Below are 12780 nucleotides of genomic sequence, written 5' to 3' on the forward strand. Positions count from 1 at the left end.
TGGCAGCTCCAATTCGCCCGCCCGTCACTCACCCTCCGCCTCCCGGGCGCTCGCTGCCGGGCCGAGCCCAGGCCGACACGCGGGCGGGGACCCCCCACTCGGGGCCTTCGGGTCCCCTGCCCCTGCACTGGCCGGCTGGCAGGGTCCCCAAGGACCCCTCTCCCGGAGCTCTGGTACCCAGGAGGGCGCACATTTCCATCCAGCCTCTGGAGCTGGTGGGCAGGACCGAGGGGAGGGGGGGTTCCCCCCCCCCAGTGCGGCCCCGCCTTCTCCACCTGGCGGAGCCGGCCACTCCTCCTCTTTCTCAAGGGCCTTTCGGTCTAGGGAGGGGGCCTTCAGCCCACCAAGAGAAGGGAGACCGGGGTGGGGGGTGGGGGCGGTGCCTCGAGGGCGGCGGGGGAGGGGGCGGTGACTCAGCCGCCCTCCGCCCGCCTCCCCGGAACTTTGCAGCAGCTGGAGCCGCCGTTGCTACAGGAACCGAAAGCTTTTGTTCCCCAATGTCAGGGCTACCCGGGCAGACTGGAGGCTGAGAGGCTGCCACTCCCCGGTGGGACCCAGGCCCAGCCACACTGCCCAGAGGACTTCCGGCCCAGCAGAACGCCGTGGATTCAAGCCCTCTCTCTTCTCTCCCTCTTACCTGCCCTTCACCAAGCCACTCACGCCAAAGCCAGGTTTCTTCAAACTCTTGGGCCCTCAGCCTGGGTCGCCCCCTAACTCTAATCTGAAGCACTAACTGTCCTGGAAAGTTCCCGATGGCGTCTGACCTCCTGGGGAGAGGTAAGAGGCTCCTCTGTGCACCATGTTCTCCTCTGTGGCTGATTTCCCACGTGCCCTCCCCCCCCCCCCCATTAGGCAAGCCTGCCTTTGGGGACCTTGACCTGGGTTTCTTCCCTGCATTTTTCCTACCTCCCCAGTCTCCACACTGGAGCCAGGACCTCAGAGACCTTGGCCTGGCTTTCACTGATGCCCCTCTGGCCAGAGCTGATCCCAGAGCAGTCCAGTGGGATGGTGAAAGATGGGTGAGGGAGGGAAGAGACTGATAGTCACAGGCTCCCTGGACCCACTCTGGGGAGCTAAAGGTGTTTTCTGGCTTTATTATCCTGGGGGATAGAGTGAAGTCACTAGAACCTGTTCTGCACTTCTCCTCTGGGAATAGTAGAGTGGCAAGGGGCCTGACCTTGGCCTTGAAGACGATCGCCCAATAAGCCAATCATTGTTGAGCACCACTAGATGCCAGACACTCTATACAATCTAATTTCATTCTCCCAGAAACTATATGAGGCATTTATCACTGACCCATTTTATAGAGGGCCAACTGAGGCTCAGAAGGGTTATGTAGCCTGCCCAGGTCATACATCTTTTGAACCCAGGTCATCTGACCAAAAGCTGAGTTACTAACTACTTACTCAGCTCCATTACCTGGGGGTTGGGAGGGAGAGAAGAGGGCAGAGACCAGCTGGAACCTTATTTGGGGACACAGAAATGCCTACCACACACAGCCACCCCAGACTAGACCTATCCCTTTCTGAAGAGTGATGGGGGAAGGGGGAAGGGAAGGGAAGGGAAGGGAAGGGAAGGGAAGGGAAGGGAAGGGAAGGGAAGGGAAGGGAAGAGAAGAGAAGAGAAGAGAAGAGAAGAGAAGAGAAGAGAAGAGAAGAGAAGAGAAGAGAAGAGAAGAGAAAATCTGTCAATCTTGGTCCAGGGAAGACCCTCCCTCAAGCCTCACCACCACCATCAGGGCATACCCAGTACAGAATCCATACTGACCCCTGTGGCAGCGAGGGAGACACTCCCCAGGTGCCTGTTCTGCCCCAGGGCCAGGTGGACTCTCCCCCACCGTCTACACCATGCCCAAAGTAGACCAAGCCCACCTTTGCCCCCACCCTTCACCTAGTGGAGACTGCCATGGGGTACACAGAGGCTCTCTGGGGACACCCGCCCTAGCCCAAACAAACCCATCCAGACCATCTCAAATCCAGGGGCTAGTCTTCCTAGTCTGTCCCTGATAGATCAAAGGGCTCCGGAATTACCGCTGGGATGAGCCCTCCACCCCACCCCACCCTACGCCACCCCACCCCACCTCCAGAGCATATGGCCTGACAACCAGGACTGTTCCCGCAAGGCTAGCACGAGGGGGCACCCGGCCTCGCCCGCCAACCTCCTCTTCCCCAGGGACTTCCCACTGCCAGTCCCGCAGCCACCGCTGCTGCTCCGGCTGCGGAAACCTGGGGTTACCCGCGGGAGGAAAAGGAGCGGCGGGTCCAGGGCTGCGGGCAGGGGGCGCCAGAGGACGCCCAGGGGCCCGGCCGGCAGCTGGCGAGGCGGGCAGGCGGGCAGTATCTCTGGCCCGGGAGCCCCTCCCCCCGCGGGCACCAGACCCTTCGCCCGCTCTGCACCCGCCGCGGCGCAGAGGACTTCCCTCGGACCGAGCTGACTGCGGGAGTGGCCACCAACTTCACAACCTACAACCCGCCCCCCCCCCCACCGCCGCCCCAACACGCCAGCCCCCAGGGCTGCAGGAGGGTGCGTGTGGTGCCGGGCTCTATGCCCCAGGGGTGGGAAGAGAGGGATGGGGGATGGACAGACTCTGACCAAAGATGGACACGGGAGTCAGGGATGCAGGGCCAGCCGAGATCCCGGCCGGAGAGGAGGGGGCTCAGATCAGACACGGGGGACACGGCCCCAAGTCCTGGGTGAGGGGGAGGAGACTTGCAGCAGAGATTGGCGAGGGATAGAGAGACTCCGGGCAGATATGGGGGAGGAGGCAATCGGGACAGAAATAAGAAGGGAAGCATGGTCGGGGTACTGGCGCGGGGAAAGGCAGTAACTGTGGGCAGACAGGGATAGGGACGGGTAGGACTCTGGGCAGAAATGAAGTGAGTGGAGGAGCAGGGTCCGGCATCCAGCCGAGGTGGGGGGGGGGGTGGATTAAGGTGGAAGACACAGTCGAGCTGCAGGTTGGAGAAAGGGGCTCTAATCAAGGTGGGGGGCGCACTGCCAGGATCCAGGCTAAGATACGGAGAGACTCGAGACAGCAATGGGGGTAAGGTCTGGGTCAGGATTGTGGGGGAGGGCTTTAGCAGAAATGGGGAAGGGGATGGGGGTGGAAAAGGGACTCACCAGCGATGAAGGGGGCCTCGGCCCCAGGCTTCGAAGTTCCCAAAGAGACAGGAATGGGTAGATGCTGAACGAACACAGTTCGGGAGGGGGAAGATTCGACCGAGATGAGCTAGGGGAGCGCCCCGAGTCCGGACCGGTGCGGAAACTCGGGACCGCGCCGGGAGGTTCTCGGTGCGGGGCCGGGTCAGGGTCTGGGACCGAACACTCACCTGGGCGCCGTCAGCAGCAGGAGCGGGGGCCGGCGCTGGCGGAGGCAGCCACGGGGCGCAAGTTTGCCATCCCTAAGGCGGGGGCCTGGCCGGGCGCGGGGCAGCTCGCGGCAGCGGCGCGGAGGGCCGAGGCTCCCGCTCCGCGGAGCCGCGGGTGCAGAAAAGGCGCCGCGGAGCAGCGCGGGGCGGGCGGGCGCCGGGCCGGGCGCGGGCTCCTGCCGCCGCCTCCTCGCCGCGCCGCCCCCCCCCCGCTCCCCGCTCCCCCGCCCCGAGCACCGCCCGCGCCGCGCGCCGCCTCCTATTCGCGGGTGGCGGCCGCAGCCCCGGGCTCCAAAAGCCGGCGCCGCATCCTCGGTCTCAGAGCGCCGCCGCCGCCGTCACTGCCACCGCCGCCGCCGCCGAACCCGGTTCCTCCGGCCGTTCCGGCCGCTGCCCGCAGAGCGCGCCGGGCCGAGTGACGGCCGAGGCGGGACGCGGCGCCTGCGCGGGCTGGGCCCGGGAGGGGGCGCGCGCCAGGCCGGGCGCGAGGAGCCGCGGGAGAAGGGGCGGGGGGCGGGGGCGACGCGCGCCGCCTCCTGTTAAAGGGGGAGCAGCGCCAGCCGAGCCGAGCGCACCCTCCTCCTCCCCGCCCTGGGCCCCAGGCGCCGGCGCGGGAGAAGCCCCGGGTAAGCCCCCGCCCCGCCCGCGGCCTCCTGGACCGCAGGATGCGGCGATCCGCGACGCCCCTCCAGAGATCCCCCGGGCCGGAGGCAGCTCTCGCAGCCGGGGTCTCTGGGGCCCTGGGGGCTGAAACATTTGCCCCACCCTCCCCCGTATGCATTGCAAATCGCATATGCCTGTGCATGCAGGTGCCACTCCTGTGCGCTGAACTTTGCATATGCTTATGCACACAGGTGCCCTACGTGTGCACTGCAATGTTGCCTGGCTCCGTGCATGCAGTTGCTACACACATACACAGCGTGTTAACATGTGTTCAGGTCTTGAATGCATGTTGCTTGTTCCTGTGTGTAGAGATGCTGTATGTGTGCAAGCTTATAAGTGCCACATATGTGCTGAGAGCTGTGGGTCACCTGTATGTAGGAGCCACACATGTACGCTGCAGTGTGGCATGTTTGGTGCATACTCTAGTGTGAACTGCAATGTTGCATGTCCCTAGGCACGGGGATGCTACACGTGTGCAGTGTGTTACATGTTTTCCTGAGCGCCTGTCTATTCCCACAAGTGCCTTTTCCTGTGCCAGGGGCGCCCCCATGTTGCATCTGTTTGTGTAGAAGCAGCCGGAATGTACAGACCTGCCCCCTCCCCATCCTGGCACTGTGCAGTTGGGTGGGGCCAGAGCCCACATGGTGAAGGTGGCTCCCAGGGAGATGCCCATGGCTCAGGGCCCTGGTCTGGTGGTTTTGTGGCCTGGGCATGTTGCCACCAGGAAGGTGGGCAGACCGGGGACACGCCACTTCGGCCAGAGACAAGTAGGTTAATCAGATGGCTCTGGTCAGAGGAGGAGCCAGCAGGGGGCAGCTTTGCAGGGAGCATTTGGATGGTTTCAGGAACCCTACTTTTTAAAGGTGCCCTGGCCAGGAGGGGGCTGAGCCTGGGAGGCAAGGAAGTCCCCAGTCCGTCCAACCCCAACCCCACCTCTCCACTGAAGCCCCTGGAGTTGTGTCACCCTGAGGACTAGGACAAGAAGACGCCTCGTCCCCCAGGAACGTCCTGCCAGGAAGAGGCAGAGAGAAAAGCCCCTGATCTCTCCCTCCGTCTCTCTCTCCCCCCTCCAGCAGTCTCCATGACATTTGTTGTGAGTGATTGTGAGAGATTATCGACTTTAATGGAAGGAGGTAATAAGGGGCGATGAAGGAATCTCACCCGTCACCTTAAGGGAATTTATGAGGCTGTGTGAGACAGGGAGGAGGCTGGCACCTTTCCTTTCCCAGCGGGAGCCCAGGGAGGCCTATGCCTTACACTTAGCACTGGCAGGCAGGGCTCCTGGGTTCTTGCCGGGCACTCTCAAACACCCCAGGTCTCTGGGTTTGGAGACTCAGCCGCTCCCGTGAAAGCCAAGCCAGGCAGAACTTGCCATCTACAGAGCGTGTCAAGAGCCACCCCAAGGGCAGCGGGAGATCCCAGGTCTCCCTACGTGGGGCATTTCGAAGGGCAATGGCGTGGCCAAAGTGGATGCCTTAAGGAGGTGGGCAAAAGTGGAGAGAGTGAGTGAGTGGTCGGATATGAGGTATGCACAAAGCTATAAGGACAGGTCCTCAGAAGCTCCCAGGACCCTGTACTCCAGGGCTCCAGCTCCTTCCATTCCCACAGGGAGCCTGCCTCCCTCTTTATGAATATTCACTGAATTAGCATACTAGAGACCCAGAGCCCAAAGAAACACAGGCAGGTCTCTTGCAGATGTAACGCAGCTGGATCCCTGAGGCCCTCCCTCCCCCCCCCCCCCACCCAGGATCCAGCTGGGTACAGGGTAATGGGAGGGGCTGGAGAGACAGCAGCATTTTGTCTGTTTCGTGTTCCTTGGTAGCCCTCTGACTTCTCAACCCCGTTCTTTCAGGGTGGAAAGTCTTTCAGACTGAGGGAGAGACTGACAGTGATGGTACCCCATACCTGGGGGCTCAAGGCGCAGGGTGGCGAGGTCAGCAAGGCAGCAAGGGCTGTGGGAGCTGGGTGGAGAGAACAGACCTCCCAGGGGGTGTGCGGAAGCAGGCTAGATTAGGGCCAACCTCCCGAAGGCTCTCCCGGAGGTGCCTCCCGGCATCGGGGCTTCCCCACCTCCTTTCCCAGGAGCCCCTGCCCTTCCAGACTCACTCTGGTGATAATGCCGCCCGGGAGGACTTGGAGTAATTACAAATCGTTTCCATATTCAAATCCAGCTGGTTGAAGAGAAATTACTTCTCTGACAGCCCAGGCGGGGGTGGGAAGAACAAGTCTAAGCCCCAGGAGGGGCCTCTGGGGAGCCTAGGGCAGAGACTGGGCAAGGGAAGGGGCACCAGTCAGAGCTTGAGCACAGAGGGTTTAAGCAGAAGAAATGGATACTTCCCGCCTACCCCTCTTCCCAAAACAAAAACTGGGCAACAGACAATGACCCCAGTCCTTTGGAGCTCCCCCTGGAATCTCCGATGGCATGGAGAGGACCAATCCTACAAGGACAACTAGAAGTCAGGCTCTCTACCAGGCTCTCATCCTGCCTCCCTAGGCGACCTTGAGAAAGTCCCCTCCAGCTTTCTGAGCCTCTGCTTCCTTACCTGTGAAATGGTATAAATGATGGCACCCAGCTCCAATGAGATAAAAGATGTGCATTATAGCAAGAGCTAGGCTCCTGAAAGGGGCCTTTTTAAATAATTGTCTTATTACCAATTAATTCGTCTTTTGGTTAACAATAACAACCACCAGTGGCCCATTCCGGAAGCAGCGCAGCCCTCAGTGGGGCAGCTTAGGAGAGGATAGTGGGTGATGAGGGCACGCATAACCCCGGCCTCACGGGCCTGGCCTCACCCGCCTGGCCTCAGCCCTGCCTCCCACTGGGCCAGCCACTGCTATGCTTCGTTGCCCTTTAAACAGATGAGAAAATGCTCTTCTTCTCTTCCCAATGATTTATTTGGCCCAGAGCCTGGTCAGGTTTCCTTCTAGCTGGTGGGACCTAAGAGTGCCCCTCCCTCAGCCCCTACCCTCCACTGACACTCAGCCAGGCGCCCACAGCAGCCCAAAGCTCTGAGTACCAAGGTCCCCCTTGAGTCCCCCAACCCCACCCCAGATACCTATCAGGAGCTCCTAACATGTTCCCAAAGACACCCAAATCCATGTGACAGTCTTCTATCAGGGTCTGTCCCAGAGCTCATGGGATACATACCTCATTGCTCTGGATGCCATGGATTCAGGAGGGGTATCCTGGAAAAGGTGGACTGACCCTCTCTGTCTGTGGGAAGTCCTGCATGTCTAATTTCCATCCTTCCTGCTGCAGATGCCAAATGGGTTAGGAGCCTGGGGCAACCCAGGTCGGGTGTGTGTCATTTTCTCGGTGCTATAGATCAAGGAGAGGAGGGAGGATTAGCAGCATTGGAGCCAAATCCTCCCAGAAGGTCAGTGCCGGGTTTGCGTGCACCCCTCTGGGCAGTGCCTGCATTCTCTGGCCCCTGGGGCAGTGGGTGGAGAAGACCTTTAGGATCTTGGGTGATCTTCACACAAGTCTTACACTGGAGGATGCGCACAAGAGCCTGGCACCGAGAAGGTGCCTTTGCTCACCCATTCAATGAATCTTTATTGAGTGTTTACTATGTTCTAGGCGCTGGGATCCAGGCCATCAGCAAGTTCCGTTGCTTCTACCTTCCAAAACATCCCAAATCGATTCCCTCCTGACATCCCCACTGCCAACACCAGAATCCAAGCCACCATCATCCGGTGCCTGGACCTCCCTTATTTGACCTCCATGCTCCCACATCGACCTCACCCTCCTCCACTCCATTCTCCCGGAGCCCACTGAGTCATCTCTCTAACTTGTAAATCAGAGCACCTCTTCTTAAACCCTCCCATGGTTTCCTACTGCACTTAGCACCATGACCTTCCAAGCCCTGCATGACCCGGCACTTACCAACCTTTCCAGAACCATCTCTCCTACCCCCCACCTTCGCCCCATCCCAACACAGTGGGGGACTTTGACAAAGTCCAAATCCTTCTTCCACTAGTACTTGCCGTGGCTGACTCCACTTGCCAGGAAGGTCTCAGTACCAACATCACCTCCTCTAGGAGGCCTCCCCTGATTACGCTTCTAAAGCAGCCCTACCCACCCATCCCCGATCGTTCCATCCCGTGGCTTTGCACTTCCTTCACAGCATCATTACCTGAAAATATGTTATCTATTTACACACAAGTCATCGGTTTCCCTCACTGGACTAGGAATTCTGTAAAGGCAGAGACCTTGTCCATCCGTTCATGTTTGTAACCCTGGCACAAAGCACCATGCCAGGCATGTGATTTGTGCTTGTCAAGGGAAGGAATGGCGAAAGGGCAAGTAAAGACCCTGCCCTCCCAGAGCTTCCAGTTTGTGGTCCTTGATCAATGTCCAATAAAACACTGTTTCACCGTTTCCCACGTGATGGACTAGAAAGGACTTCTGCCTCTGTCCCTCACTGGCTGTGTGACCTGGGACAGGTCATGCATGCTGTCCAGGCCTTGGTTTTCTCTTCTGTAAAATGGAAACAACCTAGCAGAGCTGAGGTGAGTCCCCATGAGATGACAAAGATGAAGCGCCCCACACAGTGCCAGACCCAGGGAGGTGTCATCTGCATGAATATGGCCCCCTTTCAGACTCATTCAGGGCTGCAGCTGTTCTGCGTTCTGAAGGCATGGAGAAGACTCGGAGTGGGGCCCTGACCTTGAGGCCTTCCCGGTGCCCCCTCCCTCCCACCTAGGGAGAGAGGAGTTCTTATCTGCTGAGATCCTTGCTGTGAAAGAGGCCACCTGTGTAATCAGGACAGTCGCACTGGTGAGTGGGTGATCACTGCAGAGAAACTGAGTCTGGATCCACTTCTCCGCGGTGCCTCCTCTCCTTATGTCGCAGCCCCTCTTCGTTTTCCGCCTTCCTTGTCTGTGTAAACACATGCACACACACACGGATGCATGTACAGACAAACCCATATCCACACCCTTACACAATCACCGGCCAGCAGACATATGCCCTTGACTAGGAAACACAGGTGTATACATAACCACACACACACAACCCCCCTCCACTTTTCTGGCCCAGTGGGGACCTGTCAGACTCATCTATCAGTCCTGTTGCCTCCTGCTCTAGGCTGGGGTTAGGCACAACCCCTGCAGGTTAACAGGAGGCAGCGTGGGTACTCCCCTTGGTAGGTTCTCCTTGAGTCTAATCCCACTCTCGCCTGCTGCAGACCTTAAGGACTAGGAACCCTGGCAACGACTCCAGACACCCAGTAATGACAGCGCCATCCCTTGTGCCCACACCCACAGGCTGGGGGACATGGAGAGGGTGGAGGTGCCTGAGAAGAGCTGCTCCCAGCTTCCTGCCCCGGGGGGAAAAGGGAAGGGGAATCCCTCAAGGAGGGTCTGGGGCACTTGGCAGGCATGGGGCACACCAGCAGTGGGGGGCCAGTGTGTTCCCACCATCTGGGATGCCCCATGTTCTCTCCCCCGGGCTCTTTGCCACCTGGATCCAGCTGGACTGGGCTTGTGCCAAGCAGGACACATTGAGCATAGCAGGCAGGGGTGGGGGTGACCTAGAGGTCTAGAGGGACCAGCTCATCCTGTCGAGCCCCTCTGTGGGCCTAACACTGTGCCAGCTGCTTTTAACTTATTGTCACAACAAACCCTTACCCCGGCAAGGTCACCCCCATTTCCCAGATGAGGAACATGGCTTAGAGGGAGGCAGAGAGAGAACCTGAGCGCCCCCCCCACTTCATTCAGTAGGGCCCTGCCTAGTCTCGCCTCTCCTTGTCCTCCTTGCCACCCTCCAAAGGACAGACCAAGCGCCAACTGTGGAAAACAACTTCTTTCAGGATTGGAGCTGATCTCCCAGAGAGAACTAGCTCTCTCAGGGTGAGAGATGTGAAGGGACCTGACTCCCAGGGCCTGGCCCGTAAGAGGCTGAAGCCGGACACCCAGACTTGGGGGAGGCAAACAGAGTAGCTGAGGGTGCTGGGAAGGACCTCTCACAGGATCTGCTGAGACGGACGCACCTTGCTGGCAGGCACAGCCACACTCCTCGCCGACACACCCCAGGAGGACAACCCTCTTGCTGGAACACACACTGCCTCGTGCTGTAAAGCAGTAAAGCTGTCACTGCCGAGTGAGCGAGAGGGTGGGCCTCCCACCTCATTCAAACCTGGCACAACTCTGACCTCTCTGGGTCCCAGGCTTGGGGGCCGGGGGCCCGCGGGGGAGAAGGCTCTGAGTGTCGTGGTTGGAGAGGAGGAGCCCTGGGGTGCATCGCCAGCCAGCGTTCTGCATGTCAGAGTGGGAGTGAGTGGGGCTGAGCTCGGGTACACGTGTGGGTGGCTGTGTGCGTCAATGCGTGGGGGGAGAGTCTGTGTGTGTGTATATGATGTGCCTGTGCGCAGGTTTTGTGTGTGTCTGCCTAGGCCTTGTACGTCAGAAGCCCGGGCCTGGCTCCGGGATCTCTGCTGTGTGTGCGTGCGTGTGTGTGTGTCTTTGTATGCAGGCTGTGTGGTGTTTCTCGTGCGTTTATTTTTCTGTTTGTGTACATGTGTGGCGTATAATGCACACAAGTGCCTGACGCTGGGGTTTGTGTCTCCACTCAGTGTCTAGGTGAATGTGGGGCGTGTTGACAGGGCTGGGTTTACTGCTGGAGTCTGTGTGCCACCAGTGTGTGGGGTTTCTTTGTAGTTCGTGCCCGAGCCTGTGCATGCACGTGCGCGCACGTGTGTGTGTGTGTGTGTGTGTGTGTGTGTGTGTAGGGGAAGTGTTTCCAGGCCTGTGTCTGGGCCTTTCGGTTCAGTGTGAGTCAGGGCATATGGCATGCGCAGGCCTGTATGTGACTGTGTCTGTGTCAGTGTTTGGTAGGTGTCCGTGCCAGCCTGTCATGTGTTTCCCTGTGTGTACTTGGGGGTTGTGGGCAGGCCTTCAATTCGGGGGGGGGGGGTGGGCATTGTGTGTAATACTATTTGGTGTGTGACTCTCGCTGGTTGTGACCCTGGATGTCCTATATGTGTGTCTAGATGTGGGGTGTGGATTATTGTGTAGTGTGTATCCGCAGAGCTGTACGTGTGACATTGTTATTCTTGTCTTTGGGGACTTTTCAAGCTAATGCTTCCCAGGAAGTCTCCTCCTCCCCCAAACGCTGAGATCTCGGCCATGCTCTGCGCTCCCAGGCATCTTGGCCGGCTCTGTGTTTGCCTTGGGTGGGGGTGGGGGTAGGCGGGCGTGCTAAGAGAACCCTGAAACTGCCGGCCAGGGGTCAAGGTCGCATGTTAGGAAGCACAGGGCTCTTTCTCCTAGGGCGCCCCAGGACCCCCTCCTTTCCCCTCCTCACTCACAAAGGGCCCTACGGGTGAGGCCACCGCATGCCCCCCCCCCTCCCGCCCTGCCCAGGTCTCCCCTGAAATGAATTTTAATTTCCGCTCTGGGCAGGCGGCAGTAATGAGGCTTGAACCAGCAGGGCGGCGGCGGAGGTGCGGGGGCTCGGGTTGCCAGCTGAGGAAGGGAGGCGCGGATTTGAATTTCAAAGGCAGCTGGGGCCCAAGTGCGTCTGCGTCGTGCGATTGTGTGTGTGGCGCTGGTGGGTCCGCCAAGGCGCGCCTGCGTGTGCGGCGTGTGTCTGGGTGAGCGTGTTTAGTGAGTGTGCCTCTGAAAGGCGTGTTCGAGGCCCCGCGTGGTCTGCGAGCGCGAGTGCCTGAGCCTCCGGGGGTCTCTGCCACCGTGAGAACGGCCACGGCAGCGTGTCCGCGTGTCTGTGCGTGTGCTTGTGGGCAGATGCTTGCATCTGGGAGTGTGTATTTTTAGGACGGGTCGGCACCACCGTGTGTGCGTGTGTGTCCGTGCTCCGGGCCCTGCGTGTGGCTGCGAGGGTGGCCGCAGTTTTGGGCGCTGGTGCCTGTGTCACCGCGTGGACGTCCGCAGGGGTGTGAGGGTGTGTCCGTGTGTCTGTGCCACGTGTGAACGCGCGTTTGCACCTGTGAGTCCGTGTGGGCATCTGTCTATAGGAACGCGTGTCTGAGAGTCCCCGCGTCCCAGCGTTGAGTCTGCGAGTGTGCCCGTGCTTCTGCGCGCCGGGGGTCTGTGTCACCGTGCGTCTGCAAGCGCTGGCGCCGGCGAGAGTGGGTGTCTGCGCGAGCACGCAGCGGGGCCGGCGCCGGGGTGGGGGAAGCGGGGAAGGGGAGCCCGGGGAGAGCGGGGCGCCCCTTCCCCCGCCAGCGCGCCGCCCCCCGCCGCGCCCCCACAGCGGGAAGGGGGGAAGGGGGACCCGCTCACCGACCCGGGGGTACTTAACGGGCTCTCCGGAGGCAATGGCCGGAGAGGATGGGCCATTAGCCGGAGGGGCGGAGCGGCAGCCGTTTCACGCTCGCTCTTCCGAGGGCCAGGGCGTGGGGGCAGCTCATCTGTCTCAGGGAAACGGGCCTGCGCCGCGGAGAGATCGCCACCGCCTTGTGGCTGCACTGGGGACTCAAGCTGCAGAGCAGGAAGGGCCGCCGGGGCCCCAACAAGGTACAGCTCCTAAGAGGCACCCATGGACACTAACTCAGATACACCGGGGCACATTCCCAGGCACACCTGACACACACAAGAGCGTGGGCCAGGCTGCTGTCACCCAGCTCAGGGGTCAGGCCCACTGGTGCGCACCCGGGAATGCATGCATGTGAACTGAGCATGTGTGCAATGCACACGCGCGCACGCACACACACACACACACACACATCCAGAGACACAGGTAAGTTCTCACACTCACTGGAACAAACTCACCCCTCCCTGGGTTTTG

The 12780-nt window shown here is 60.2% G+C and overlaps 1 protein-coding gene and 1 long non-coding RNA gene across 10 annotated transcripts in view; both read right to left on the bottom strand.

The window, feature by feature from the left end:
• ADGRB2 (adhesion G protein-coupled receptor B2) overlaps positions 1-3557 on the bottom strand; it is a 36392-nt gene extending 32835 nt beyond the window's left edge. For 2 of the 9 annotated variants that reach the window (XM_019836576.3, XM_019836574.3), the window contains exons 1-2: positions 3330-3499; positions 3121-3184 (exon numbers count right to left, since the gene is read on the bottom strand). The gene's annotated coding sequence lies outside the window, so the exon portion shown is untranslated. Of the gene's footprint in view, positions 1-637; positions 778-3120; positions 3185-3329 lie in introns of those variants that run through there. The other 7 variants (XM_019836575.3, XM_045035460.1, XM_045035461.1 and 4 more) reach the window with 7 other exon arrangements.
• Positions 3558-7517: 3960 nt separating this feature from the next.
• Positions 7518-12780, bottom strand: LOC109502207. Its single transcript, XR_002744398.2, has 3 exons — positions 11978-12780; positions 10025-10105; positions 7518-8913 (listed from the first exon to the last, which is right to left on the bottom strand). It is a non-coding gene; the product is annotated as an uncharacterized LOC109502207 (long non-coding RNA).

This window comes from Felis catus, chromosome C1 (assembly GCF_018350175.1).
Source record: "Felis catus isolate Fca126 chromosome C1, F.catus_Fca126_mat1.0, whole genome shotgun sequence".
Taxonomy (NCBI): domain Eukaryota; kingdom Metazoa; phylum Chordata; class Mammalia; order Carnivora; family Felidae; genus Felis; species Felis catus.